Source organism: Macaca nemestrina, chromosome 16 (assembly GCF_043159975.1).
Source record: "Macaca nemestrina isolate mMacNem1 chromosome 16, mMacNem.hap1, whole genome shotgun sequence".
Lineage (NCBI taxonomy): Eukaryota > Metazoa > Chordata > Mammalia > Primates > Cercopithecidae > Macaca > Macaca nemestrina.
The window spans coordinates 41,812,112-41,838,651 of NC_092140.1; the positions used below are offsets into that span (position 1 = coordinate 41,812,112).

General features: G+C 34.6%; 1 protein-coding gene and 1 pseudogene across 5 annotated transcripts in view; one reads left to right on the top strand and one right to left on the bottom strand.

Moving 5' to 3' along the window:
• LOC105481766 (dachshund family transcription factor 1) overlaps positions 1-26,540 on the top strand; it is a 510,299-nt gene that overhangs the window by 89,555 nt on the left and 394,204 nt on the right. The window lies entirely within an intron of this gene.
• LOC112426643 (large ribosomal subunit protein eL33 pseudogene) lies at positions 10,224-10,559 on the bottom strand (annotated as a pseudogene).

Below are 26,540 nucleotides of genomic sequence, written 5' to 3' on the forward strand. Positions count from 1 at the left end.
CCTTCTGGGTCAAATTTGATTTTTCTTTCTGTTAACACCTGTTTGGCTACCATATTTAGTACCTTGATATTCTTAGGAAATTAAAAAAATATTATTCATCAGTGATACTTCACAGTTCAGCCAAAGTGCCATCAAAATTTTGCAGCTATTTAAGTTTTCTCATGCTATTAAAATGTTACTTTTTAAAGCAAAATTCTTCCTTTTATGTATACATTCTAGATTTAAGGAGTTTAAACAGAAATTTAATTAGATATATAAACAATTATTTTGTACTTTTTAATCAATTTCTTTTTACTAATGAGTCAGTCCAAGTAGGAGAAGAAACTTTTTCAGGACATTTTCCTAGTTATAACATTTCCAAATAAGGATTTTTCTAGGAATATATTTAATTTTTCTTACAGTCACATTTTAAATGCTTATGTACCTAATTTTGCTTTTAGTTGGACCATCTGACAGGGTTTCCAGAATGCTGCTTTTGCTACTACTAATAATAAATGAAGGTGGTCACTGATAAACTGGATGCATAAAAGATATTTTTATTTTAGCTGGATTCACTTTACTTATGTGAAATGGGCTTAAGTTGGACAACTGAAGTTAACAGTTTGTTCCAAATAAAGAAGAATTTAGGTGTGTAGTAGTTTGCTTAATTTCTGGACTGTGCTATGTCATATAAGTGCAAATGGATAACTAATATAAATGGGTAAGGTCATAGCATCTCTACTTGTTTGACAGTATTAAATGACTACCATTAGATTATAGAATCAAGACCTACTTCTCCATATAGAATGACTTGTTCTCAATGTTATATACACAAAAAACATCTTATAGATGGTAAGGCAACACATGTATATGCTGTTACAATTATGATGTTTAAATAATTCCATCATTGGGTTTTGAAATTGAGGTGAGCAAATTCCTTTTCAAATTAAAAATTAAAAATAATTCCAAAGACTTTTTACTTTTTTCTCACTTGACATTGAATAAACCCTTTGGATAAGTGGTTATTGGTTATTTCCCAATCAGAACCAAACATAAAAGTCCCTAATAATAATTATACTAAATCAATTCTTGGAATAGAGGAAAAATATTAAAATTGCCGATGGAAGGTATACCACTTTCCTTACTATCATAAGTCATGATCATCTAGGAAAAACTCTTTGGAGTTTTAAACATGCATTGTTTATTCTTTTTCTGTTGGCTGCTAAGTGTCAAGAAAACCCACAAACACTTATTTTCACTGTAAATTAACATTTTTTCTGCCTTGACCTTATACTTACCATTTCAATGAAGATGAAAAATCATATCAGTTCTTTGGCTGTTTCCTAGTATCACTTGATGCCGTATTTATAAAATACCAATATTTAATTATATACCTAATTTCATTTAAAAGTTTACCCCAACTAGTTTCATGGTGATTTAACATGGCTACTGCACTCTACTCTCTCTGTGATGGAAGGAAGGAAAGTAGGTAGATCATAAGATCATTATGCTGGTCTTAGAAATAATCTATTTCAGAAAAGGCAACCTAATCTGACTTTTGTAATGGTGATGATATGAAGTTTCTATGACCTTTTTTGTCTTTCAGAGGCACTTTCTAGCTCTCTTTCCAATAATGATTGATGTTACACACCACATGAACTGGAAATAAAGACACATTAAAAACTTTTGCTATAAAATGCATGAGAGGAGAGGGGAAGTTTTATTTTGTAGCCAATCCTCTGAAAGTAGAGTAATCCTTATTACTGCACAGAATTGTACACAATACTCAAAATAGGAAGCTTTTAGACACCAAACTGAATTTCATCTTCTTGAATACTCTTATCATCCAAATTATCATCATAACCCACCTTTATTTTTTTTTGAAACTCTAGTGAAATTGTGCATGAAATAGAAACATTTTACCATGAAATTTACCTATAAACATCTAGCCAAAAACAGACCAAAATCTGGATTTTTGAGCTATTGGTATTTAGAACAGACCTCTTAAATTCAAATTTGTGAAATATAATACAATTGTATTTAATTACAGTATTTTATTCCAAGCTTAGGAAATAAAATTAAAATGGCATATTTGATCTGGAGTAAACTTTTTGCTCTTTTTTTTTTTTGGAGAGTGGGTTAAATAAGGGCCCATGACAGGAATGCTGTTTGTTTTTCACAAAAGTTGTTTGTGATTTCAGGTACCCTTGGGAAATCTCTTGATCAGTTTCACATCTGTTCCTGTCAAAGTGGGTGCTAAGATACCGGTCACCCAGCAACCATGTCCAAGAGGGAATTGGGCCGATAATAACTTCAAAAAGGAATGACAGATGCTAGATTAGGATGAAAGACAAAACGCATGAAAAATGAGCTTGTTAGAATCAAAAATTTGTTCAAGCACCTTTATGTAAATTAAATGAATATTGAATATTTGCATGCAGTAATTTCTACTTTTTCATTTGATTGAAAAGAAAAGAATAGTGCATTTAAACTCACAAATGTGACTTCTTTCTTTTGTACTAATTAACATACAAAGCAGAATCTCTTTTTAAAAAATCAGATTAGCCACCTGGGTTCTTAGAGCTCCACTAAGTATATTACGATGTTTTTCTTACGAAAATGGTACTTTTAAAGAGGACTTGGTTTATCTAATTTTTAAATAATAAACAGTGCCATGTGCATTAGGATTATTTTAGATGAATATAAATCCATTTCTTGAGAAAGCCTTTCCAAAGTAACCTTATCCTGTTGTCCTTGAAATTGGTTAATGTACATTAATAAAAGATCACTCAAGATGAGTTCACACCAAAAGCACAGGCTTCTCATTGACTGGTTAAATAACAATGCATTAAAGTAAAGCAGAGTGGTGTGCCCTAAAAGAAAGTAGGCAGAAAGATCTCTTCAAAATTTAAGATGCTCTTTGATACATTACCAGTTTTTCTATTGAACTGTTCAAATACTAATCAGAATTTAGAAGAGCCTGATAAAATGTAGTGATTGAGAGAGGTTTCTGAGTCTTGGTTTAGCAATGTCTAATGTGGTCACGTAGAGAAATTGATTTTCTTCAGAAATTAATTAATTTTTCATATCGCCCTAAGCTGCAGTTAAAAAGAGTGCATACTTGTCTGTTTTTTCCAGAAATATTGCCTAATCATATTAATACCATTGCCCCAAGGATGAAAAGATAATTGTACAAATGCATTTGGAAATATGTATCACTGAGTATTTATGATTAAATTATGCAAATGACCCAGCTCTCATCCTTTCCAGACCCAGATTGTCTAATTAGGATTGATATGCTGAATAGATGTTCCAGAATTTGAATACAAGCATGTCCAAGGAGCAGAAAATTGGAAATGACAAGGCTGAAATCCAAAGAAAAGTGTCTTTCGTTTCTATACTTTGTTAATGTGCTGTTAGTAGTTGAGGGTTTTTTCCCTCCCTTTGGCTATTTTGTGACTCATATGTCCTTATTACAAACAAGTATGCAAAACGAATTGAACTTTAGCCAATAGCATTTTATTTGTATTTGGTGCTTATTTAAAAATAATCTCTTGGTCATTCAAAGGGAACATCACTATTCCTTTGCTCCAAACAATGTAAACTTACCCTTAATTGGGTGGCTTTTTAAAAAAACTTCCTCTGAATTAGGATCATAGCTTTATTTCAAAGCTAGTTCTCTAAACTTAATGGTATACCAGGACAGTATTTTCTAAGGATATGCTTCTTGAATCTATAGTTCATTTGTTCATTCATTCACTTAAATGCTTGTCTTCTTGTAGTTGGAGAACACTGTTTAAGCAACAGTTCTGATTAGGAAAAAAAAAAAAAAAAGCAGCACTTTAAATGTAACAATGTTTGAATTTGAGATCCTCAGCAGGCTTTCTCCCTCATTGATTACACTCATTCATCTCAGATGGAGGGGTGGTCGCGAAGAGCAAGGAAGGGACTGAACTGTCAGGACTCCAGCCTTTGTTAAGCAGCGGGTAGTCACTGCCTCTGAACTCGGCTGGCTCCTGCTTCCCATCTGCAGGATGATGGATTGCTATGTTTAATACATTTCAGCTTTTGTCTGTCATAGTGTGGACAGACAGTACTATCAGTGATTTCAACAGTGATTAGAAAACCGTTTCAAACCACTCCTATTGGCCAGACAGCTTCCAGGAATGTTTGATGAAACATACTCATTGGTACTCTCGCCATGTAAATGTGTAGTTTAACTAGGCAGAGATTGTACACTCACTGTTTAAATGGCTGCAGTAGCCCACTGAGAATGACTAGACTACATATCAATTTTTAAACAAAATGCACAAGACAATTTTAAGAATCTTTGGGGTCTCAAACTAAAAATTCATCCCAAGTAGTCCCAAGTTTCAGATGAATTTGTATTCTTTATATAGTAACAACATGTGCTTGATGGCAGGACTGTATTCCGTAGACTATGATTTCAGTTGTTGCTATACTCATCAGTATTGAGCTATCTAGCGATATTGGGGTGGTGGTTAGAATGTGAGGACTACGTGAAAGCAGTAAGACATGACTTGGCATGTGCTATGCTGGGATTTGCTGAGCTCTGGGGGCTTTGTGGTTCACAAGTCCAAAGGGTGAATGATTTCAACAACAAGAAGGCCACTATATACCAGCTCAGTATTCTCCCTAGAGTGTCTTATTCTATTTATAAAACTGCTGCTAAGAAAATACAATTAACTAAAGGAAAAGAAACTATTCTCTTAAGCCATTAAGAATATAGGCAAAGTTTTATTTCAAGAATAGGACATAATAAATAAATCAAAATGGCCAATAACATCATTATTTACTAGTTATAATGTAATATACTAATTGTAATGTAAATTATAATGTAAACTATAAAATGTATTTAAACATGAAGTTTTAACTGTAGCAGTAAATAGGTAATTATTAAAATAGTAATCCAACCAAAGTTTTGAAACAAAAACCTAAATCAGGAGAAGCTACTTGCCTTTGATTAGTTTCTATTAAGAAGAAGGTTAAAGAAAAAGTTTATGTGGTCAACAGCAAATGTCTGATGAGAATAATAACTTCAGATCTTAGATTATATTTCCTCTTACTGATGTTCTGACACTGAAAAATGTTCACCTGTAATCCTTTCAGTAAAGATTTCTGGTCTTGAATATGTGATTGTAAGCATACTCATGGACGTACATATCACAGCACAAATGTGCACACACACGTTGCATTTCTTTTGAACCAGTACAATAGCTAAAGCTTTTGTCATTTGACATTGCTTATTTGGTAATAAGGATAGGTTGTATTGTACCTCCTGAAAGAGTTATAACGATATTCACATATTTTACAAATTGTCTTGTTCATTGTTGCATTTTAAAGTTATTGAAATAATGCTCAGCTTAAAAGTTGCGCATTCATTCAGCATATTCCAAAGCATTCATTTGTCAGAGTAACTCAAAGACAGTGGCCATATGTACTTTTGTATAGAAATTATATAACTGGGCTTAAGTAAATCTGAATTTTTAAATCCAAACTTTTCACAATTTATATAGCACATATATAGTGAATTAATGTATTTCTCCTCAACATTTTTGTACTGAATAATCATGTGTGGTTTTTAAACTGTTAATAGTAGAATATTAAGTAGTCTCTTATTGACTTTATTGTTGTGCATCGGGGGTGGGCAGGGAAGTGGCAAAGTGTTCATTCTTTTAGAGATGGATACGGTATAGAAGGAAGCTATTAGCAGGTCACATCTCTCCAAATAACTGTTGGGAGGGAGGAATCTTCTATCAAGTCAAAGGGAAATGCGTAGCTTAGACTACTGGAATTAAGGTTCCTGGCCTTGCACTCCTAGTGGAAGGTTGCATGGAAGAGCCCAAAGGTGTTGAGTAGTACTCTGTTTTAAAGTGGAGTTATCTCATGAAATGAACATAAATTACTCTGTTACATTCCTTCTCTAACTATTTGTTAACAAATTTTAAGGAGATAGCTAGTAATCAGTAGGGACTTAGGGTATCTTGGCTGGGAGATAAACTTTAACAAGAGGAAGGAACATTTGTACCAAATGTACTGATGTATACCTATGAGAGCTATAGATCCTTCCCCAACATATTATAGGAAATATAAGTGCTTGGCAAATTCAAATGTATATTTTGTCTACAGATGGACCTGTTTGGGCTGTTCAACTGGATCTTGTGCAACATTAGGAGTGTAAGCGTATGTATACATTTGTGTGTACATATGTCTGGATGTACACTGTAGGTTGCCAACTCTTGTTATACACATTGTTAGTCTTATGTTTAGTTAGGCACCATAATTACAAAGTAATACAAGTCATTTGTCTTACTGCAGTTAAATAAAGAAAAAATATCTGCTAGAAACTAAATGAATGAGTTTCTCATGAAGCTAAATGAATGAGTTTGATACCTGGAAATGTTTCAGAGTGGAAGAATATTAGAAACCTCTGATCTGCTTTCTCCGTCTCTAGTACAGTGGCTTCCGCATGTGTGCACAGCAGCTCTGGTCTTAGTGTCTAGCTATTAGTATTTGGTAGATCCATAGATGGGCGAGAAATAAGAAGTCAGGCCAGCAGGTTCAACTTCTATTTCTCAGTAGCTTCCTATAATGATTCCACCTCTAATGAGGTGAGTTACTACTGCATGAAAAAGGAGAACAAAGGGTTTTGGCCATCTTAGCTAATAAATCACATTGACTGCCTGGCTGATCAGATCAATTGTGCATAAATCAGTGCTTTACAGAGTTTTTTTTTTTTTTTTTTTTTTTGAGAGGAGTCTCGCTGTGTCGCCCAGGCTGGAGTGCAGTGGCGCAATCTTGGCTCACGGCAAGCTCCACCTCCCGGGTTCAGGCCATTCTCCCTCCTCAGCCTCCCGTGTAGCTGGTACTAAAGGCGCCCGCCACCGCACCCGGCTAATTTTTGGTATTTTTAGTACAGACGGGGTTTCACCGTGTTAGTCAGGATGGTCTCGATCTCCTGACTTCCTGATCCGCCCGTCTCGGCCTCCCAAAGTGCTGGGATTACAGGCGTAAGCTACTGCGCCCGACCTAAAGAGTCTTAAAATAAGATTCTACCAAGACCAATCGATCCACAGGCTTGTGTAAGGGCAGGTCTCTTGCCCATAGCAAACTATATAGGAGTTCACAGTATTGAGATTGTTATATGCTGTCAAATGTTGAAATGAATGTTTCGGATCTGACGGTGTGTAAAATAGTTGTGACTGTCAATTGAAATATTCTCATCTCCTCCAGTTCACACTTGTTACTTCAGGTAGCAAGAAAATTTAATTATCAATACATATACAAAAACTCAGTTTTTAAAGCATTAGCAACAAGTATAATTTTTAGGAAATGTTTCCCACAAAAATATCATTATGTTATTTCAAAAGAAATTGTCATTAATATCCAAGGGAAGTATTTTATTATCACAATACCTCTAGATTTTAGATTAACTAATGTATAGACACCGTAGAGTCATAAGAAGAGTCAGGAAACTTGATTTTAGGTTCCAAGTATGTGAATTGCCTGGGTGAGAGATGTTGGATTAGTCAAGCTGAAACTCCAGATTCTCAAATATAAAGTGGGCATAATGCTGATAAGTTTTCTCCTGATTTCAAAAGGTTGTGAAGGTAGGAATGCGATTAGTTATCTGAAAGTACTGCAGAAATTTTAAGGTGTGTTTCAAGAGTTGTCATCTGGGCCAGGTGAGGTACCTCACACCTGTAATCTCAGCATTTGGGGATTACAGACCAGTTGTAATCCCAGCATTTTGGGATTACAGACCATCCTTGGCAACATAGTGAGACCCCCCGACATCTGTACAAAAGAAATTTTTTTTTAATTAGCCAGGCTACTTGGGAGGCTGAGACAGGAGGATTGCTTGAGCCTGGGAGGTCGAGGCTCTGCAGTGAGCTGTGATAATGCCACCGCACTCCAGTCTGGGTGACAGAGTGAGACTGTGTTTACAAAAAAAAAAAAAGTTGTTACCTGTTTAGAATTCTCAACTGAATTTTTAAAACTCTCTTACCAGAAGAGCTTACAAAGCATGAAGAAAAATCTATTTTTGTTCTTGCTATCACAATTTGCTTTTCTTTCTAAGGAAATACCAATTAAACTGTAATAATTTAAAAGAAGTTGTGAACTCTAAAAAATTACAAGGTCCTTATATACATATAACATTTATTAAAATTTTATTAATTTTAACTTTCAAAGAAAATTTGAATGATAGATTAACATGGTTAAATTTTTGAGAAGCAAGATAAGACAAACATAGTCATAGCATATGTAAAAGAAATATCATTTTGGGGGGGATAATGGCTTCAATATCTATAGTAACTGTCATGCAATTCTCTGTGAAAACAGGAGATTCTATAGAAGATTATAGTGGGTATTGTCGAATCTTTGATTTCTTTTTAAGTAGGCTAGAGCATTCTAGGATGGCTAAGTCTCCAGAATTTTCTTAAACTAAATACAAAATTTATAATTATTCTGTAACAAGTGTCTCCGAACACAGTGATTTTGAGACATGTGACCAAGCATCTCGAGATCCCCTAAATGATTATTTTCTGTAGTCTCCCATTTTGAAAATAAATTTGAGATAGGCATTCAACCATTTAACAAAAACTTGGTGCCTGTCCAATATTTTGTGAACTCATCAGTATAATATAATATTACCTATATCAGAATACTATTGTTCTTCCTTTGTCAGTTATTTATTGCAGTGTCTTATGTTAATACACATTGTTTCTCCCTTACTATATTGTGAAATGTAGTAGGTTGTTAAAATCAGATCTAATTGATTTTCTCCAGGGCATTTGGCTACAGAAGCATCTCATGTCTAAAATTCACCACAGGAAGAGAAATTCAGGTGGATTTCTTTTGTTGCATTTTCACTTATGTATTAAAAAATGTAAGCTATTTTTTGATCACTGTTAAAATTTTAAAATGCTGTTATATACTTGCTGGTAGAAGATGATATCACGATTTTTCAAAGTCATAAGTAGACTTTACAACTTGAATGAATTCAGTTTCTCGTAACTAAGAGTTACTTCCTTGGGATTATTGTGGTGTATAGTTTTGTATCTATTTGTGCTAAAACCCTCAGATACTTTCTAGCACATAGTAGGCACTCATTATAAATGCAATAGACTCATAAGAATTTTGTTTGCATATTATCGAATTACTTGCAAATGTTCTTATGAAATTCATAATTTGGGGCATTTTGATTATGACCAAGAAATTAAAATAGGAATGCAAATACATATATTTTAGATTTTTATATGAAATAAAAACAAACAAATGAAAATATACATAACACTAGTTCTTAGGTATATTATAAGATATCTAATTCCTGGATGCTTCCCATATGCTTATGGTAGTTTAAGCATAAACATATAGACTTCATATATGTATATACTCATATGATTTTATAGTGTTGAGGTTTTATCTTTACCTTTATTATTATTAATTAAGGTTTGTCTATCAGATTAGTTATGAAAGGTCACCAAATGCATCATTTTTGAAGTATCTAAACATTTGAATTGAGTGGTCAGACTAAAACTAAGACTATATGTATTTGCAGTTTGATAATTACATGCTACTATTTTTAGTGTTTAGTATTTGATAGGGATCATATTAAGTGTTTAGGTATGTGGTCACCTTCTCTCCCAGTGACAGCTATCAGAAATAGGTTCTAACTATTACTTTTAAAGATGAGGGCACTAAAGATCAGAGCAGTTAGTTTACTTGCTTAAGGTTTCACTGCTAGTACCTGACAAGTAGAGGTAATAGAACCCAACAAATCTCATTCTGAAACTTTTATTTCCTATTATATTGTCCTATTCAAATAGTACTTAACCAAAGGCTATTATCTATCAATCAATCAATCAATCAATCAATCAATCATCTACCTACCTACCTATGGAAGAGTCTGGCCCTGTCACTCAGGCTGAGTGCAGTGGCGCGATCTCGGCTCACTGCCACATCCACCTCATGGCTTCAAGTGATTCTCGGGCCTCAGCCTCCTGAGTAGCTGGGATTACAGGTGCGCGTCACCGCTACGGGCTTATTTTTCTAATTTTAGTAGAGACGGGATTTCACCACGTTGGGCAGGCTGCTCTCTGGACTCCTGACCTCAAGTGATCCACTGGCCTCAGCTTCCCAAAGTGCTGGGATTACAGGCGTGAAGCACCACACCCGGCGGATTTGACAAATAGACTTTGATTTATTTACTTTTCGTTAGTCTAAATCTTTGAGGGGTACAGCATCACATGGATTCTGTGTCCAATGGCCTTAGCAGGAAGATTGCTTTGGAATTTAGCATGAACCATGCCACTGTTTCCGTGCGCCTGAGTGAATCTTCCTCAGATGACTCTGGTTTGGTTTGGTTTGCTGCCAGGAGTCACTGTGCTGTTCTTTGCTTTGTGTACTTAAGCACATCTCTTGCCCAAATACAATTCAGTTTCTTCTTGGGCATAAACACCTGCAATTTTGAGAAGAATGAGCTCCCTTTGGATCTGGAGACCCACTCCGCTTATAGCCAGCAAAAACATGGCCTTCGACCACGGCCTTCCAGACATACTTTCTTTTAGAAGTCCTGTTCCCAGTAGGCCCCGTAGGCTCCAAGATGGCGGGAAAAGACTGAAAAATGTTAACGAGTTCGTTATCATCATAGGGACGCTTATCACACAACAAACAGTACAGATAAGGTCATAATTTGCTTATAAGATAAAATTTAAAATTGTAGTGTTAATTTATTAATCTTATTTATATCTTTAGATCAGTGGTCCTCAGTGGGGAGAAGGTAATACATAAGGATACTGGATTATTGTCTATTATAATTCCAGTCCTTTCTTGACAAATTCGAGTTCACGCTCCATACTTATTTCACAATTCCATCTCCATAATACTGTCAGAGTAAGCTATTTTGATTATGGTTTGTATATAATTCCCTATTCATTTAAATAGGTTGTTTTCAATAGCTTAAAAACCATTTAACCAGACATATAATTGGGGTTTAAACATTATTTTATGGTAAATAAAGACTACTGTAGGCAGTTTGTAATAAAGTTTCTTTCCAGTTTTTAGACTGATATGTAACTACGGCAAGTTTGGGAGTAGGGACTTTTTCTTCACATGCTGTCATCTAGAATCAGCTTCATCATCCCATGTCAATGACTCACTTGTATAAGTTCTTCCATCCAGTTAGTTTGCCATTTTTTGATGTCTTTAGGTTATTATTATTTATTTTCACAGCCAAAAAGTATTATAGTTTGGTACTTGGCATCCTCATATTGCACATGAATAACTTGTTTATCACATTGGCACACTTTCATGATGTGCAAATTCCTTGGTGGGGTAATTCTTAACCTTGCCCATCTGTGTTTATTCACTTTATTTATAGTAACATTTTTAGAAAATTGACATATAACAATTGCACATATTTATGGGGTACATAATGATGTTTTGATACATGTGATCAGGGTAATTACCATATCCATCATCTCAAACATTGATTTCTTGATGTTGGGAACATTAATCTTCCTTCTAGCTATTTGAAACTATATCCCATGTTATTAACTATACGTACCCTATAGTGCTATGGAACACTAGAACTGACTCCTCTTATTTAACTGTAATTTTGTGTCCTTTGACAAATCTCTTCCTCTTCCCTCCTTTCTCCTGCCCTTCCCAGCCTTTAGTATCCACTGTTCTACTTTTTACTTCTGTGACATCAACTTTTTGAAGCTTCCACATGAGTGAGAACATGTAGTGTTTACCTTTCTCTTTCTGTCTTACTACATTTAAAATAATATACTCCAGTTCTATCCATGCTGCCTTGAATGAGAGGATTTCATTCTTTTTTATGGTTGAATATTGTTCCACATTTTCTTTAATCAAGTGTGGGTAGTAACAGTTTTTCACCACGTTAGTTATTATATGGGGAAAGTGCTGGAAGTCTTGTTAAGGTAAGGCGTTAACGGTGGTATAGCTAAATTTTGTGTTTTTTTTCTGTTATTTCTGTTAATGTGTAGTATCTCATCAATGTCATGTCAAAGTGTTGAATCACAAAAGATCATGTATAAATGATATATTGCATCAATTAAAAACAAAAAAGTATTATTTCTTACTCATTTAGGAGAAGAGGTACAGTATTTCTATATAATATGTAGCAATGACTCCCCTCTTTTTAATGGTGGTTTGTTGAATTACATCAACTGTATGTTGAAAAGGTGGGCTACATCCTGATGTTTCTAATTTTTTTTGCTTCTACTCATGATTGAACCTATTGGTGGATGACTAAATGCATGGATTCATTGCCAACTCCTGCCTTGCTTGCCTGTCTAGGATTACCTGTACTATTTATGCATAACCTTATGTCATTTCAAACTAACAGTATTTTGTGAAACTAACTAAATTCATGGAAACCTCAGTAGTTGAGCCTTAAAACCATAATTTTAAGCATACCAGAATCACTCAGTTCTAAATTCTATTAATGGATGCTCTTGGAAGTCTCAAATCTTTACTTTTTCTTTCGTCACTTTTAGTGCTAAGATTCAGGCGAGGGGCCCTTCTGTGGGAAAATAAGGATATGCTGAAGGAAGTAGTGCCATTTTCATTTCCTCTAGGGACTTCTGTCTTAATGGGCTGGCTTTGTCCTTTTTCTCCTATGCAGTTTGATTCTTTGCATTTATGACTTCCCTAGGGCAATAATTTGCAATGCTTTGCAAATAGTATGCTCATTTAAATATTGATAAGGAATAAATGTTCCTAGTTTAAGCAATGGGCAAAGCTGCCTGTAACCGGCACCATAAACATATCCTCCTAAATGACCCTGATACAATGCATGGTTTGCGCACTTTCCTTTGGTTCAATGTACATCAAAGAGTGTTGCACATGGAGCTTGGTATATAATACATTTGAAGTGAACTTTCAGCCTCCCTTGCATGTGTTTAATAAACAAGAAAAGCTTCTTGAAGAATTGTAAACTTCAGTCTACTATGGAAAATTTGGAACATAGAGTACTATCATTTTTCAAAATCCAATAGAATCCTAGAAGCATCAGTACTATGCTTTAATAACATTCATGATTGGGCACAGTGGCTCACACCTGTAATCCCAGCATTTTGGGAGGTTGAGGTGGGCAGATTGTTTGAGCCCTGGAGTTCAAGACCAGTCTAAGCAACATAGTGAAGCCCTGTCTCTATAAAATACAAAAATACAAAAAAAAAAAAAAAAAAAAAAAAATTAGCCAGGCACCTGTGGTCCCAGCTACTAGAGAGGCTGAGGGGAGAGGATTTGTTGATCCCAGAGGTTGAGGTTGTGGTGAGCTGTGCCACTGCACTCCAACCTGGGTGACAGGGTAAGACCCTGTCTCAAATGAATAATAAATAAATAAGTAACATGCAGTACATTTAAAAATAACTTAAAGAGTGTAATTCGATTGTTTGTGACTCAAAGGATAAATGCTTGAGTGGATGGGTACCCCATTCTCCATCAAATCTTGTGATTTCATGGCATTCACATGTTTTAGGTTTCAGAAAATATATAACTGCCAGCAACATGAAGGTTACCCTATTTAGGTTTCTTCTAAAACATACAATAAAATCTGGGATACCCCATTCTCCAAAAAATATGCTTTTTTCACATTGCATGCCTGTATCAAAACATCTAATGTATATACCTACTATATACCCATAAAAATTAAAAAAAATAATAAAAAATAAAAATAACATTCAGGTAATGCAAAAAAGAACCCATACACATTTTTCATAGTGCAGTGGTTTCAATATATAAATGATAGAAGTGTGTCTCTTCCATAAATGATAAAATGTTATTGAAAATGAAGATTCTCTTTAAACAAATCATGCTTCATCTGAGCATTTACCTTGTTAGCCAGTGCTCTAACAAGACACCCAATTGACGAGTCAGAAGAATAGATATCTTTTGATTGTAAAATCATTTTCAGCCTATCGTTAACCTCACTGAGTAAATTGTAAGGGGAAATATTTTAGTATTTTAAAATTTAACTGTGAGTAATAGGTGAGTATTTAAATAGGTTCTTCTTCTTTTTTTTTTTTTTCCTTCTAACCTCCACTAGCAATTCCCCATAATCCTTTACCATTGTATTTCCAACTCTCCTTGGAATTCATGCCATTCTTTCCTCTACTTGTCACATTACTCTGCTATCAGAGTCCTTTATAAAAATTTTTTTAACTTTTTTTTTTCAGACTGGGTCATGCTCTGTCACCCAGGCTGAAGTGCAGTGGTCTGATCACAGCTCATTGCAGCCTCAATTTCTGGGGCTTGGGTGATCCTCCCACCTCAGTCTCCTGAGTAGCTGGGACTACAGATGCACACCACCATGCCTCGCTAATTTTTAAATTTTTAATAGAAACGGGGTTTTTGCTATTTTGTCCAGGCTGGTCTTGAACTTCTGGGCTCAGGCAATCCACCCACCTTGGCCTCCAAGTGCTGGGATTACAGGTGTGAGCCACCATGCCCGACCATAAAATTCACACTATGAAGTGTTTTCTCCAATTCTGCTATCAATATTATTTTTTGTTCACTTAACCTTGTGCCAAGCACTAATTGGAGTGCATTTCTTATCTCACTTAATCCTCATAGCAGTCTTATCTCCATTTTATAGAGGAAGATATTGAATTACAGAGAAGTTAAATAAATTGCCCAAGGAAACAGGTACTAAATGAGTTATCTCAGGCTTTCTGATTCCAAATTCTACACTCTTTATTACACTACACTTGTAGCCTAAAATGAGTTGTGTAACCCATTTGAACTTCAGTTTTCTCATTTATCAGTCAGGGAGCCTAATGCCTAACCAGCAAGATGAAAATTTGGGGAAAGGAGGTTGAACTATGAAAATTATGAATTATGAGATGTTTGTAAACTATGTAGAAGTTAGTAGGAATTCAATAAATGTTTTTGTCATTTTCATTTTTCCAGTTTTCCAGGTCATACTTAGGAACTAAGGGTCAACAATTAGGACTTACAATAGAAAACTCATAATGATCAACTTACTGGCAGCAGCTCTTCAGTGACCTTAGAAAGTACAGATTGTTGGTTTTTTTTTTTTTTTCTCATTTCTAGGCAGTTCGGTCCTCCTTGGTAGTAATACTTGTTTGTCTCCAGTGTCACAAACAGCTGTGCTTGTTTAAGTGAGACAACCACCATCAAGAAAAGACTCAAGGCTGGCAGCTGTAACTAAATTTAATTTTCACCTACATTTCACAGTTTATTTATGGTGAGAAGTGCTTCTATTCAAGCATCCTTTCTGTGAACCAAGAAAAATGGGCATATCCAGGCTCTGTAAAAGAACTGAAACTTTGGGATTTTGTTAGAGGTAAAATTAAATAAGGAATTTATTCCTTATTAGAAAATAGGTAGTATCCATTAATCAACCTCTTGCCACCTCCTCCCTACCTGCTCCCCCTTCCCTGTGTGCAATTATTATGTCAATTAAAAATAACAATAAAAGCAAAAAAAGAAAAAAGACATCATTATTTTTTAAAGTTCTCTTTTGAGTTGCCTCACAGCACATATACATATTAAATTTTTATATTAATGCTGTTAGAAACCCTGGGAAGAAAATATTGCAGCAGATGAAAGGCAGGTTTAGAAGACAGCAAATAAAGTGGTTTAATATTTATAAACTTTTTAGAGTTGAAATCTTGTGATTTCATGGCATCCACATATTTTAGGTTTCAGAAAATATATAGCTGCCAGGAAAATGAATATCCTCTTCATGAAGGTTACCCTGTTTAGGCTTCTTCTAAAACATCCAGTAAAATACCTCCTTGGGCTGGTGAAACAACTGTATCATCATAATCTAGATAGAAGCTAAGAAGTTTTTTGTGTTTCCCATCTCAACTTTGCACATGTTCTTTAATGTTTGTAAGGCAGAAAGAAAAGTGATAAACTCTTCATCCAAGCCCATAAATCACATCCATCTTGGAAATCTAAGCTTAAAGACATGAATATAAAAAAATTGAAATCAAATTTATCTGCTCAGATATTGATGTGATGATTAGAGGTTCTTTTTACATACTTTACTGCCTTGCTCTATTTTTATTTTATCACTTCTCTTACTCATTTTGCAATTTTCATTATTCTTTATCCTAACTTTGTAGCAATGGGAAAGGATACATCTACCTTAATGAATTTAAAGCTTCTGAAATGAAAGCAAAATAAGCAGACATAAATATGTGAAGGCCTAGAATGAGAATGTGAAAAAATAAAGTTATTTTTCATGGATTGTAAATTGGTCTGGCTGGAGATTAGGATATATCTGTTGATCAGGGTTGTGAGATTGCTCTTGAAATATAGGTACCGGTCAGCTCAGGAAGGGCCCTCTGTGATATAATTAAGGAATTTGAACTTTATATTGTAGATAACAGTAAATCACTGGGAGATTTTTTTTTTCCATTGCAAGATTTTTAATTAGGGGAATAATATGATTGAATTTGTGTTTTGGATAGGTAACACAAATTGAAGGCATTTTAAACCAGAGATTTTAATCATAATCTAGTTTTAAATAACTAAGGCTTTAGACCCAGCACGGTGGCTCATGCCTGTAATCCTAGCACTTTGGGAGGCTGAGGTGGGAGGATCACTTGAGGCCAGGAGTTTGAGACCAGCCTGGCAAATACAGTGAAACCCGATCTCTACTAAAAATAGAAAAAATTAGCTGGGTGTGGTGGTGCGCACCTGTAATTCTAGCTACTCAGGCAACCAAGGCATGAGAATTGCTTGAACCCAGGAGGTGGAGGTTGTACTGAGCCAAGATGGTGCTATTGCACTCCAGTCCGGGTGACAGAGTGAGACTTTGTCTCAAAAAAATAAAAACAAAGAGATAAATAAATAAATAAGGCTTTAGTGAGGATATAGGGAGGAAAACATAAAGAAAAAGTAAACTAAAATGGAAAGACTGAAAGAGACGTGTGGGGAAAGAAAAGTAAGTTGACATTAATTCTCTAATTTCTGCTGAACAGTGTTGTAAGTCCAAGATCATGAGGAGGAGAAGGTTTAGTGAACATAAGTAATCCATTTTGAAGACTTTGAGTTAGATGCTTGTGTATTATTCAGGGGATGTTAGAAACATATATTTGGAACTCAAGGGAAAAGTTAGGGTAGAAGTCCTAGGTGTTAACTTTTTTTTTTTTTTTTTTTTTTTTTTGCGACGGAGTCTCGCTCTGTCGCCCGGGCTGGAGTACAGTGGCGGGATCTCAGCTCACTGCAAGCTCCGCCTCCCGGGTTCACGCCATTCTCCTGCCTCAGCCTCCCGAGTAGCTGGGACTACAGGCGCCTGCCGCCACTCCCGGCTTACGTTTTGTATTTTTAGTAGAGACGGGGTTTCACTGTGTTAGCCAGGATGGTCTCGATCTCCTGACGTCGTGATCCGCCCACCTATGCCTCCCAAAGTGCTGGGATTACAGGCGTGAGTCACTGCAACCGGCCTGGTGTGAACTCTTAAAGGCAATTTGAAGAAATTTAGGAGCTGCGAGTTTTAACCATAAAATAATGAATGAGGTTTTTAGATGGATTTCAAAATAACTCTATTAATTGACATTTTAATAATTTCTTTATGATATTAAAAGCACTGATTTTTTCTGTCTTCTGGATTCAAGTAACTTTGAAAACCACCTATTAACTTTTAAAAGAAAAAAGCATTCTTAATAATTCTCAGAGGTCAAATATTATTTTTCCATTATGAATTATTCAAAGTGAAATGGAAGTCAAACATAGAGACCTGCAGAGAGCAAGTCTTCTGTGCTGCTGAGTCATGACTGTGACTCGAAGAAATACCTTTATTGTGTTTGATTCTGAGCTCGTGATAATAACTAGTGTCAAAAGATGGGAACATTCTGTACCGGAATTTGAAAAATACCATTGAATAAAAATGAAAGTCTGTTAAAAGAATTCACCTTAAACTGTAAGCTGACCTTTTAATAGAAAAGCTGTTGCAAACCGCAAAGGTAGGCTCCACGGAAGGTAGCCGCAGATTGAGTTTGCAGAGTGTACTGGCTGATTCAATCCAATGCTAATGGGAGGACAAGTGTAAAGGATAGTGCCTTTAAAATAAACACAGACAATTAGAAGCAACAAATGAAAATCATGATACCATTGAGAAAGTGAGAGGGCATGATCCGGTGCAAGTCATTCTCAATTAACAAACTAAAATTGCTTCAAAATTACTTTTTAACTCAACTCTCTCCCATCAGATGGCTTATAAACAATCATGCACATTGCTTTGGTGATACAATTGTTTCAAGGGATTGATACCAGAATTTGGTTTCACTATATCTTTATCTTAACAATTCTATGTAGTATTTTTAACTCTTAGAGTCTGTATGTAATAAACATTCTTTTCTTCACCAAATTGCTGAGTTTATGTGTGCCAAAATATTTTTGTTAAATAAGGGAACACACTTATAGTCAAAACCAATGTACAAAGCTATGACAGTTACATCTACTGGAGAATAATGTGTTGTTCTCACTGAACTCCTTTTTGCTAAAACTTCTCCATTTATGAAATTCCTTAATACTATGCAGAATTTATATATTAAACAATAAACTCCACATCTGCAAACTTTAAATCATCTATTAACTTTAAAACATCTATTAGCAAAAATTATCCCACTGGGGGGCAATAAGAATCGAGTCTACCAGTTTTGTTCTTAGTTTTTGAGTTTATATTTTTCTTACACCTCTTCACTAATAATTAAAAGCAGTATCAACATGGTTTTGAAGTTTAAGCTATCCAAGCCTTTTGTAGGTTGGCACTTCTTAGACCTTTCATACTGACATATCTGTTTTGCCTGCCATCATTCCTTTGCTTTAATCATTTCTGATCTGATTGAAAAGGAAAGTAAGCAGTGTTAATTTTCAGAGTTTACCAATGTTGACCTTCTACCTGCAGTGGAGAAGTGGTGATAAGTAGTCGTAGCAATTACCCAAGTTTCCAGCTCAGTTGTCTATTACACTCTCACTACTTCAACAGGGTGTTAAAAAAAAACCAAAAAACCAAAAAACAAAAAACACCGTATTTTAGAAATGCTACTTTACAATTGAATAAATAATAGTATTATAGAATGAGTATTAATATACTTTTATCTACTATTGAAGTTAGTGAATCCAACAGTCATTTCATAGTAGGTCTACCCAAACGCTTTCAAGGAAATAAATGCTTTTATATATTATCATATGTGTAAAACTACACCACGTATAGATTTAACTTAAATTCCAAATGAGGAAGTATATTTACTCAATATTACCTTAAATTTGCCACTAGAGAATAATGTATTTTCATTTCCCCCTTATCTTTCGTATTTCACATTGTTACTCTCTCCTGTTACTACTAGAATTAAGAGGCCTCAGAATTGTGTGTGTGTGTGTGTGTGTGTGTGTATAAAGCGATGAAAACTGTATTTTATTTATTCAATGAGTATTTGTTATGCACCTAATGTATGACAGGCATTTCTTCCAGGTGTTTTGGATAAAAATCCCTACCCTCATAGGGCTTACATTCTAGCACTCATGGTTAGGGGTAGAGAGAGGCAATAAAGAATTAACATAATCAATAAGCAAATTACATTAAAAATAGGACAGAGTGAGAGGGCTTGGGGTATGAAGAGTGGGCTAGGTGAAATTTTAAATAAAGTGGTCAGAATGAGGCCTACCTCATTGAGAAAATGACATTTGAGTCAATATTTGAAGGAGATGTGAAGAGTTCAAAGGCATTTTAACAGAGCTTATTTCTCTTTGCATTTTCTCTCGCTTTGATTTCTAGCTTAGTAGAGTAGGGAAATAGGAAGTGTGGATCAGAGTTAATGCTATAAAGCTTTGCATTATCTGCAAGTAGGAAAAGATTACATTTTTTTCCTGCAATTCTAAGGGACAAGAACAAACTATGCTACAGATAAAAACTAGGTTTTAAGATCTTTTCTCTACCACTTGCTGGCTTGGGGATTGTAGGCACATTATTTAAAGTCTACGAGTCTTAGCTTACTCATCTAAAAATGGAGTAATCTTGGGTGACATTAAATGAAATCATGCATATTAAGCACTTAGCACAGTGAGAGACATAATAAACACTCAATAAACATTAAGTTTTTATTTAATATTTTAGCCTTTTTTGAAAATGCAGAATTCTTCATAGCCTACAAAATGGGACTTTAACGAGAAATATCTAGAATACTCTATAATGGTACCTTTTTTCTCAATATGGTGAAAGGAATAAAATGTGTGATTCTGAATTCTTTGGCTAGATTTATTATTAGGCAATTATTGAGCAAGAGAAGGTAACACTATTACCAGTTCCTAAATCTCAGTACCTATGATAAACTGAATTCAAGGGTTCTGCTCTTATTTGGAGTGTCAGTGAACTATTTTATTTTTTCAAGTTGGTAAATAGCCTGCAGTGATTACCATTCACTTGGTTTTGTATTAAGAGGTATGAATATTTTAATATAATAGAAATTTCCAGATCTCCGTGATTTTATGAGATAGTAGAAGATTTCTAGGAGAATGTTAGAAAATGAGTCTGTGTAAACTTTAATGTAAACTTCTTTAAAGTGATTTTGTTGTTGTTGCTTGCTAGAAGATTGACTTTCATCACTTCTTTCATCCCTTCAGAGTGGCATAGATAGGGTAACCATGAAATTAATTAGCCAAACTAGGACACTCGTGAGAATAAACAGAGACAATATTACTAATTCTGTTGGGACAATAGGAATAAACTAGGACTATCGTGGGCAAATGGGGATATATACAGTCATGGACCAATAGGGCCGCTTTTTTTTTTTTTTTTTTTTCACCAATACATAAAGGATCAATCACTAGTAGCTTAGAGATGAGCAGTTTTTTAAAAGTCTGAGATAATTATTACCTCAGGGATAATTTTAGGAGACAAAACAAAATTACCTTACTTGGAGGCAGGCCAAGAGAGCAGAGTTCTTACCCTTGTTGTTTTATTTTCATTTTAATAAGCGTTACAGAGTTTCTCATGAATGACAGTGATTGCAAAATTGATTAAAAGCTCATTTTAATTCAGACTTCTCCATACAACATCTTTTCTTTAGTTTACTTCTTCCAGTCCTTTTGCTCTGTTTCTTGTATTTGTATACATCTCAGTAAACAAGCCTTTATTTGCCTTGGCAAGCTTTAGGTATTTTATTCATTCACTGAACAGGCCGGTTTCTTTTCTAACAGACTGGTGGTTTACCATTTCAAACAGCTCCCTTTGGTCTATTTTGGTCTTATTGTGACTCTCTGAGCCAACATTTCCAAAGTGTTCACCAGCAAATATGTTGGAAGAACAATGAATTTTGGTGGGGAGTTGAGGAGAAATGGGAACAATTTTGGCAAGCTTGCTTTTCTGTCTTCTTATCTGTTTGGCAAATTCCTGGGCTGAGCCTCAGCACTAAATTTCTCTCCCTGCACATGGACAAACACTGAGAGAAAGACAAAGTGGGAAAAGGGAAAAGTAGAAAAAGCAGAGGTAAAAATGCAACGCCTGGGATTTTCAGAATGCTGACAAATATGTGGGTATCTATTCAGCTACCAAAAATTACGCATCTTCTCTGATTCCCAATGCAAAAATGTGCACATGATTTCTTTGATCTCAAATGAGTATTATTCCCAATGCCATATTAAAGTCACAGTTTTTGAAACAGGAAAACAAAACCAATTTTAATAGTGCATCAAAAGAATTCTATGCCACTAAAATGTTAAGGTCGGTCAACCCTTTATAAAGTGAGAGAATGGGTCAAACATAGGCTACAGGGGGGTGCAGCAAGGCAACAGAGCCGTTAAAAAGTGTGTGGAATTATATGCTGAATTCTTCAAGTTCTGACTTCATTCTTGGGACTACTTTCTTTTATATAGATAGTGATTCCAGAAATAATGTCCCATAATAGTATTTCAGAGGTGCTCTTGGGCACAATAGCTCTAGATAGTAGAGATTAGGTAGATATTTGGGGTCTTACTTCATGGGCTTGTTATATGAGAACCTTTGCATCCTCCATTTTGCCTCTAATCACGTTTTCCATTTCTGGTGTGTGCTTCCCTCATAACCCTGTTTTTATATCATAACATTTGCTGTATCAGCACCCATTCTCTTTCCACTGCTCCGTTTTAAATAGCTTCATTATGAAAAATGTAGTACTTAAAAACATGGCACAAATGTGTATTACTTCAGCACAAGATAAAGAGATTATTGAGAAGTGCGCTGACTGTTGAAGTAACTTTATCCTAAGGGATATTTCACTACTTTAATTGATTTTTTCTGTCCATTTTATTAAGAGTCCTTGGAGAAGGTAAATGGTAGGTTACCTCCTGGAAACAAAGGAGCATTTGACATATTTGTTATGACTACCAGTGTGTCCATACTTTCGTAATGTTAAACATTTTTTTCATCATTTCTAAATTACTTATACTGATGAATAAAAAGATGAGGATCAGTTAGTTCCAATCCTAGCTAGGGTCTACTTGATTTTTAAATATCTTGTGCTATTTGAGAGAATTAACCTACATTTTACTTGTTTACGCTAGTGAATAAATTGTAGTTTTGACAAAACTAGGGATTACAATTTATTGTATCAATTACTATAAAAACATTTTAAGACACTTTTTTATTTTAGCTTCACAAAGCCATCCTAGACAAAATTGCATGACACTGTCAAAGGTCTTTAAATGGCGTCTCTCACTGCTCTGAGTTATAAAAGTTTAGATGAATGAATACTCTTATAAATCAAAAAAGCTTATAAAGTCCCCAGGCTCTGTTGCCAAATCCCATAGTTGTGTGGGCTCTGAATTGTGATGTTCATACAAGTTCAGATATAGTTAAGTTCCAACATTATCACTCCCATCTGAAATTAGGACACTGTAAAAAAAATTACGATGCTACACGATATGTTTACAAATCTCTGTTTTAGTCTATCAACATTGTTGTTTTCCATGATTCTCTCCACTTATACTTCAAGTAGTAATGTGTACAAATTAGGTTAATGGATGCTTTCAAACAAAATTTAGTTTAAATTTGTTTACTTCTCCTTGTAAATAAAGAGAAACAAAATAAAAAGGATGAAACTATGAGACTTTCATGAGCCTCTTTAAATAAGCTAGCTCTGTGTCTGGGCAAAAGTGACCCACATCCACTGGACCATAGAACCCATCCCTCAGTGGGTTCTGGGGCAGGTATTTCTCACTGAACCTCACTAATACTCCTAACCCAAGTGCTACAAATGAATCTGATGCACTAGGATTCTTTTACATCAATGTTGGTTCTCCCTTACAAAATATTTTCTTTTCTTGTAGCTTTTAAAACGTTCTATTCACATAGATCTAAGAAGATTCTGAAGGTAGGGCAACTTCCCTGTTAGCATCTTTCTGAAGCTATATGGATTTCATTAAAAATAAAAATAAAAAAGGGAGGGAGCAGAATTCAGATTGTTTTACTTAATTGTCTTCTCTCAAAAAAAAGAGGAAAAATAGAGATAAATTAATTACCTTTTTAGAATAGTAGGAGATATCTATACATAAAAACAAAGCAATTTAATGTTGGCTTGGTTGTTTAACTTAAATACAATTGAAATGAGAATAAACAAAATAAAACAAACTGTTTTAATTGAACCTAGGTGGCTGGATATCATGCCTTCTCTTACATTTTTACATTTTCCAGTAGTAGAAGGTGTCTTATTTTGAGAAGCTATATTGATCAAGGTCTATCATTTGAACAAGTTCCTCTTCTATAATAACAGAAAAAATTCAGGTAGTTCTAACTCTAGCTATGATCTACTTGATTTTTAAGTGTAATTTTCTATATGGGAATATTCAACATAAGTTTTAGTCATCTACAGCAATTTGTTGACAAGAATAGAGATTGCAACTTATTTTATGAAAAATTACTATTAAAACATTTTCTTAGTTTAACTTTTTCTACTTTTTACATTAAAAACAAAAATCAAAACACTTTTTTTTATGTTTATGCAGGCCCCATGCATTTTAGCTAATAGTTACTTTTGACAATATCTAACATGTTGGAGTCAAATTATTTTGCTATTGGGGAGAACAATACTCTAATTTTTACCCTGAATTGTTGCCTTATTGTTTGTATTCAATGGCAATGTTATACATTTTGAAGAAATAAATATTCTCTTCTTTTGTCAATAAGAGATCCACTTCATTTATTCCCATTTAGTTGTCTTCTCTTTGTCAGGATTTAGACTAATGAGAAAATCTTAGAAAGATCCTTTACTATCTAAACACCAAGCACGCAAATGCTTCTCAATAGAAATAACACAAGAAATGCGTTCAAAGACAATACCTAGCCTGAGAAATTCTTGTGTGCTGACAGCTCTCCAACAGTGTTGTCACAGCAGGAAGACATCAGTTGAAGAAACAGATAGTGACCTCAAAAAAAAGTCTGGTCAGCAGTGTGGACAGGGTTTCACAAGATTATAAATCACCCCAGGGTCGCTCTGTTCCCACCATAAAGAGAGCATGGTCGTTTTATTGTAATCTAATAAGAGATGGGAGCAAAGGACAGCTCCAGTGTGTGTTTGCAAAAAAAATTCTTGATTACAGTTTCAAAACTATACAGTTTCCCTGCTATTGAAGTGCAGATTATAGGGGTTAAGGCCATGTTAGGATTGGATTACCTTTTTATAGCTGTATGTTATCCCTCGGTTCATGAATCAGAAAGTACTTAAATTAAACTGAACATTTGGGAGCAATCCCAGTATGTAGCATGGTGGTAGAAAATTAATCATGATTTGGTGATAGATTATTAAGCTGTTCATTTGAAGGGGGTCTTTCATAGAATCAGAAGATTAACTCTCTGGTGGGTATATAGTAATACAGAAAAAAGCCTACCCTATATATCACAAGTTATGTTAGGACTCGTTTTAAAGGGGAATTATTTAATGAAAGACAGCACACATTTATATAAAAATGTGTATAAGAGATCAAAACATTAAGTCTGGATTGAATTACTAGCAGATTTTCAGTTCCTTGGATCTTACTATTTTTTTTTTTTTTACAATACTAACTTGTATTTATTAGTTTCTGTGTTTATTTTTATATAATACTATTTAACTTAATCTATGTGGTGACTAAATATTTTAAATGGGGCATTTTAACATGAGAAAAACTAAATTCCATCTTCAAAATACTTATGAATAAAAAAGTTCCTCCAATTAGATTGAAGGCCACTGAGGAAATAGTAGCCACAATTTTGAAGGAAAACACTAAATGTGATGACATTTTAAAATAGCACATGCCTCTTCATTTGCCCTAGCAGCACTTCATGTGGTGGTGAAAAGGGTTTAACTTTATTCAGTCATTTTATCATTTGTACTTAAGCTTCTTCAACACTATTTGATCTATATACATTTCTGGGACCATAATCAGGCATCCTACCATTTAAATGGATTTTATTCCCTAACTTATCGCCTTTGCTTTGTCAGTTTGTTCCTCTGGAACCATGCTGACATCTCAAGATAAGTCCTATCAGTCTTGGGCTATTGACTGAATTTGATTGTGAAGAAGCCATTGCTTAGAGTAGAGAGAAACAGGGTGAGGTGTTATTGCTAAGAATATATTTTATGTTATGGTTCCAAAACCCAAAAGTAAATAAGATGGGATTTGCAGCTCTTCCTTTTTTTATTAGGGGTAAGATAGACTTTGAGGGCTGTTTTTGTCTTCTGTCTTCTTTTCCCTTCAGAAGTCACAAACCTAATGGTTTTGCTCTCATTTACTTTCTTGAGCAGAGATGAATGTGAAAGGGAATTCTGGCTCTCGAAGGATGTTAGACTGGTCGGTTAAACATAGTGGATCTTTAATTCATCTCAGTTTATTTTCCACTTGTCAATTTCTCTTTGTCTCTTCCTCATTTATATATGCTTAAGTAGGTGAGTAGACAGATTTCACTGTTTCTCTTTGCCTTAGACTTTCTCTAGTGTTGCTAAAAGTGCTACGACAGGAACTGGAAACTGGAAATGATCAATATCCAGACAAGTTCCATTATTTTTTGAATATAGAAAACATTTGTGACTTCTTCAACTTCCATTGGCTGAAATAACAAAAGCTCTGAATGTCACTGCAAATTCAAGTTGCAAATGACCAGAACGATAGTACTCAATTTCTTATTCTAATTTATGCTAACTTGATTCTGTTTCCTATTGGCTATCATAAGAATTTTGCCTATAGAAATAAGATATTTTGCCTATAGAAGTAAGATACATTTGATTTCAACCTCTCAGATATTTTCTGAATCTGTTAATGTTGTAGGTGTACTTTTTAACTCTTTCACTACTTATGATAGTAAAATATAAATGAATATATCTACTTAAAATATTTGGTGATTTTAAGAAAGTAAGCCATTCTGATTTCCTATAAGTAGAAAACATATCATTTATCATTTATAGAGGAACTACTCCTCTATTTCTACACTCTCCCTAGGTAAAGCATACAAATTAATTCACAGCAACCACTATCTAACACTGGAATTTCTCATAAGGCTAAGACTTGCACACAGCCATCTG